Source organism: Rattus rattus, chromosome 2, assembly GCF_011064425.1.
Source record: "Rattus rattus isolate New Zealand chromosome 2, Rrattus_CSIRO_v1, whole genome shotgun sequence".
NCBI classification, from domain to species: domain Eukaryota; kingdom Metazoa; phylum Chordata; class Mammalia; order Rodentia; family Muridae; genus Rattus; species Rattus rattus.
The window spans coordinates 196751383-196757382 of NC_046155.1; the positions used below are offsets into that span (position 1 = coordinate 196751383).

The window sequence follows — 6000 nt, forward strand, 5'->3', positions numbered from 1 at the left end:
GAGAGTTTATTAGGGAATTCTCATCATAAAAATCTGGGGTTGTGGTGGGTGTTGGTAATAAAGCAATCAAAATTGTCAGCGGTCCCATAAAAATTCTCTTCTGGAAGCTTTCTGCTCTCCGGCCTGCCCTCGCTAAGCCCGACACCGCGCTTACACATTCCTTTCAGTTTACAGCTCTCGGATTCTGCATCAGGGCGGGATGCTTGCTACTGTATGTGTCTGCCAACACCTGCCTCATCTGATTTATGAGTGTGGATGAACCTAGCTTTTCCTGTAGTCTCAACACAAATCATTGATTTTTAGGTTTTATTTGATGTAAAAATAGATGTGATAACTTAAAAGCTCTTCTTGTAGCAGAGATGAAACCGAATAATTGCTGTCTTTGTGAACTTTGGAGATTCTCAACTTTCAAATTAATCTTTACCAATGAATCAACTTTTTGTTATTGAAATAATATATAACCGGACCTTCAGCAATACAAGATGTAACTCTCAAGTACATTATTGGGAGTGAAAGTTACTATCATCAGAAAATGGTCTTTCTCAAGAGGTACAGGCAGACTCTGTAAAATCTGTGGGATGTCACACAATATGATGAAGTTTCTTATAACAGCCTCACATGTTTTCAAAGAGAAAATATATTGCAAGAGGCTCACATACATTAGTGCCATGAAACATACTCACTTTCAACTACAGGTTCTGTATTAAACCATACATTATATGATTGAGGCCACGTAAGGGAAGTTTTGCATACTGCATAGTCAGATTGATAACCTTTTTCTAAGAAGAAGTGCATATAAAACTAACATCAAAATGAGACTAGAAAAACAAATATTTCAAATTTGCTATAATACAGCTTCATTTGTTGTTTTTTCAATAGTTTTTCCCCACTATTTTCAGAAACACACACACACACACACACACACACACACACCAATTATAAAATTATTTCCTTCTTTCCTCACATATTATTATAGCAAAGTTTGTCCAGGTACTATTGCAATATATGTACACATGAATTGGTATCCAAAACGTTTTATCATTTATGGATATATCTAACATTTTTCTGTGTTTGGGTATCATTTATTAGTATATTTCAATTCCAACTTTGAGACTCATTGAGTCAAAGAGTATCAGAAATAATTTTAGAAATGACAGCAATAATTTTTCTTCTGCACTGTGTGCTATCAGAGGAAATGAGTTATTGTGTGTTTTCCATAAGCTATGTGGCATGCTAATTGCCTAATGTCTGCTGTAATTTGGATTTTTTCTCATTCAGAGGTTCACACATTACAAGCTTGATCCTCAATGTGGGAATGCTGAGCACTGGTGACATTTTAAGAACTGGGGCCTCGTAGAAGGTGATGAGGCCATTTGTGTCACCACAAGAGAGTAGGGTTGTTTAGACAGACCCCGTTGTTTCTGTTCCTCATTCACACACGCTTCTTGGTGCCATCCACACATTGTTGATTCTGTAAGCAAGTCAAACCTAAGATTTAAGGTGAACGTAACCTCAACTCAGATTGTCAAGAGAGACTAGGGAGACAAGGAGTCTACTGTTGTGTTTTATAAAGATAAGGAGAGAAGGAATATGTTTGGTGGATGTGAAGTCAGGTGTGGGGGTGGGGGTGCCTCTGTGGGCCCATGCTGAGGCATCCCTTCCCCCAGTGTACCAGCCACAGGACAGTATATTATAGAATAGAATTTATTGAGGGCATGGGGAAGGGAGTTGAGGAAGTAGAGACAGAGAAAGGCAGAGAGAGAGAGAGAGAGAGAGAGAGAGAGAGAGAGAGAGAGAGAGAGGAGTAGAGGCCAGCCAGTCATAAGCATGTGAAGAGAGGGGAAAAAGAATGGGGAGAGAGGCAGAGCAGGAGCAAGGGGACAGAGCAAATACAAGAGAGCAAGAGAGAGGAAGGGGCAAGCAGTCCCTTTTATAATGAGTTGAGCATACCTTGCTGTTGCCAGGTAACTGTGGGGAGGAGGAGCCTAGACTAAATACCAGCATCCACAGTTACAGGAGAGGAGCTCTTGCAGAGATTCTTCCAGAATGCCCACCAAAATCATGACGGGAAGGCCTCTGCTCTCCACTCGGATAAGGGAGATTCTAACAGTGTGCAACACTCTTCTAGGGTAGCGTTGGGTAGTTTGAAAAGTCCGCTCAGGAGACAGCCAGGCTGGCAGCAGCTAGCTTAGCTCTTGGGGGTTGCAGGGGGAGCTGTCTGTCTTCCAGGACTATTCTCACAATGGGAGCGGGGTTCTGCACTTCTTAAGTAGATCTCCCTGTGGCAGCAGGATGCTGTGCTTGCAGCTCTGCGGTTTCACGTCTGCCCTGCTGCAGTCCTCTGTGGCTTAGGGTGATTAATCCTTTCTTTCTCTCTCCTTTTTTTTTTCTTCACCATATTTCTAACCACTACATAGCTATGAGCTTCTTCATGTTGAGTCTCTAATGAAAATTTGGATCTGGACCTTTGAGCAGTGCTGTAACTTATTGGTGATGGAAAACAAATGACTGTATTTTGCATCTGTGACAAGGACACTGGTCATGTGGAACAGGGAGAGAATGTTATGAATCGGATGTGATTTGTCCCCTCATAATTTATGCCCTGGATGTGTAAGATCTGGTGTGGCAGTGCTGAGGGCCTTTCAGGAGAGACCAGACTTTAACTTTATTTAACACACATTTTTTTTTCAAAACTACACTATGCTTATTAAATAAACAAGCACAGAACACTAGAATTGGGATAAATTCATGGACCTTTACACAACAATGTTTTGTTTCCCTGATAACATTTATATATAAGAGAGCTTGCCAGAAAATTAATAAACGCTACAATTACTAATCAGAAGAATTATGACTTAAATAATCCATGATGCAAAAAATTTATCTTTACAACTCATTGACCAATGACAATTCCGTTCATTTTTGCTCAGAGTAAATCATGTATAACAATGAACTGAAAGTCATACCTTGGTGTTTGCCTATGCTCTAATTGGAAAATACTTGAATTGAATACTTATATCAGCAAGATATTTTCATGTGTACAATAGCCAGCAACTTTCTAAGTAATTCCTAGTAGAAACAGTGTCTTATCATGAGATGATTTCTTTATAAGGCAAAGAAGACGAAGATCTCTTCACAAACTGGGAAGATCGGTGGTCATGGAGGGAAAAGTAAGGAACTGAAAAATGGTCCAAGGGATCCCAGAAAAAATTAAAGGAGAAGAACAAAGGTTGAAGATAAAAAGATGGCTCAGTATTTAAGAGAACTGGATGTTCTTCCAGAGGATCCAGGTTCAATTCCCAGCACCCACATAACAGCTGACAGCTATGACATTCCAGTTCCAGGGGATCTGATGTCCAATTTTGTTCCTCAGGCATTCTGTTCATATGGTCCACAGACAAGTCTGCAGGCCAAACACCCATATGCATAAAATAAAAATAGAAACACCCAAAAAGAGAGAGTAAGTGCTATTTTGTATAATGTGCATATGAATTTTTGTATGAAATAAATACATTTTATTGATATTTATGTCTACCATGTTATAAATGTGTTCATACACTTTATCTTTGTTATATTTATGTAAACATGAATTGAAATAAATATTTTATTTTCAGATTCTCCTCCCTAACTAACTTATGTTTTGAGTTATATTGTGATATCCTTTGATAACTACATTTGGGTGTAATTTAGACAGGGATGATTGGCATGAAAATTTGAATTATCAAGTATGGCCTTAGTATTTATGAGAATTTAACTGACAAGTGTGGCTTCAAAAATTCAGTAGACCTATTCACACTGTTAGCATGAGTTAGCATGCTTAGAATGAGTCTCTGAAAACATAAAAGTCGTTTCTGAGCTTGCAGCTGAAATCCAGGTTCAGGCTGAACCTTTGCCTCAGAAGTATTTGCATCCAAACCAGATTCTCAGTAGCGAGCAACTTGATCTGACAAGGTGGTGTGGTCGTCTTGCAGGATCATCAAGGAAACCCAGCATTTGCTAGCAGAACTAGTTCCTGGCATCAAAGCAGAACCAGAGGAAAGTAATGCCCTTTATTTTCATATGGTCATTCCTGGCTCCCACAATTCCCCCTTTGAGGGGGGGACTTTTAAAATGGAACTGTTCCTTCCAGAAGAATGCCCAGTGAAAGCACCTAAAGTATGTTTCATAACCCAAATTTATCATCCTAATGTAGACAAGCTGGGAAGAATGTTTAGATATTTTAAAAGATAAGTGGTCCCCAGCACTGCAGACCCCAACAGTTTTGCTATCAATCCAGGCTTTGTTAAATGCTCCTAATCCAGATGAAACATTAGCAAATGATGTAGCCGAGCAGTAGAAGAGCAACAAAGCCCGAGCCGAAACAGTGAGAGCATGGACTAGGCTCTATGTCAGGAATAATAGTTAAGTCAATCAGATCATCAAGTGTGCATCACTTCTGCTCTGCCAAGACTTCTTCCTCTTTTTTTGTTTGTTTGTTTGCTTGCTTTTCGTGGACACAGTCTTACAAACATTACAGAATAAAAACCCAGACATCTTCATCTTTGGTGATCACATGTGCATTAGCAAATCTGTCTTGTCCTGATTCACTGTTTGTAAAACATGAGCAGAGGCTAGAAGCATCACCCAAGTTGCAGAGAGATGTTGAGGAGCAGGGACTCTCTGCTTTGACTCCTTTCCCCATCATGGTCTAAGTACAAGGCACTGTGAATGAAGGTAGTTGTCAGGATTAACTGTCAGGGGTATGAGTGTTTTTATTTTATTTTTTAGGGGTAAAGTAGTTTTATTTTAATTTTATGACCTCCTTTCCCCTCTTAAGGGATCTAGTTGCAGTGGTTAAATGCAGCTAACATGTTTTTCAGAATATGCTCTCTAGCCAAGTCCAACTTTAGATGCTGTAGATGGACAAGCTTGATTGTCTGAACCAAAATGAGAACATTAAATAAACCTCACAGCCCTCACTAATAATGTTGAGACTTTGCTGTCAACTGTAGAGTCTCCAGCCCCACCCCCACCCCCGAACGATGAAGAAAACCCTTTGGACCGTTTTGTATGGCTTGTAAGAAATTTCAGTAAATCTTATGTTTTAGTAAAACAGTTTTTGTTATTCAGAGAAAGAGAGAGAGAGAGACAGAGAGACAGAGAGACAGAGAGAGAGAGAGAGAGAGAGAGAGAGAGAGAGACAGAGAGAGAGACAGAGACAGAGACAGAGACAGAGACAGAGACAGAGAGACAGAGAGAGAGAAGCATTTCAGGTCACTGTCTACAGAAAACAATTCACTGTTAAGCCAGTCCCTCTGTGTGGAGCAGGAATGTGTTCTAGAACAAAGCACATTGCCGAGAGGAGGTCCCAGGAGCCTGATTCTCAAGTTCCATTTCTTCATGTCCCAGAACGGCTCATTACTGATTCCGAGCAGAAGATTGATTTAAAGGAATTGGAATCACCTACCAGAGATGACATCCAAGTTAGAACAGCCCCTACAGCAGGATTTTCACATAAATGCAAATTAATGTGAATTAAGTTTATCCTGTCTAGCTTCAAATGAATGAGACTCAAACAACGAATTATTTATTAGGCTCTGCACAATTACTGGAGGATGGCCCCTTATCTAACCCTCTAACCCTACACTAGCTACTTCCCCAACTGTGTTCCCCAAATACTTGATGTTTGTCTTCCTAAATTATTTCAGATCCAGAAGTCTGGTGTCCTGGGGAGGTGTTTCATTCAGCCACTTGGCTGCTGGTGCATCATGACTAATGGAGACCTCTTGTTCTCGCTGTCTTCTCTTTCTCCGTGCTCCTCTCCCTCTCTCTCTTTTCTTCTTCTTCACTGTGGTCCCTACCTGTGACCCACAGCCCTGCAACCCAAATTCCACTTCTCTCCATTCTCCCCAGTAATTGGTGGTAGCCATTTATATTTAAGAAATAGTTTTAAATTGGGTGGGAAAAGAGAGTGAGGTGTACACAAGAAAGGCGATGTGATGTGCATGGGAATTTACTTGT

At 40.3% G+C, this 6000-nt stretch overlaps 1 pseudogene; it reads left to right on the forward strand.

Moving 5' to 3' along the window:
• Positions 1–2061: 2061 nt before the first annotated feature.
• Positions 2062–4405, forward strand: LOC116893522 (annotated as a pseudogene).
• Positions 4406–6000: the final 1595 nt, after the last annotated feature.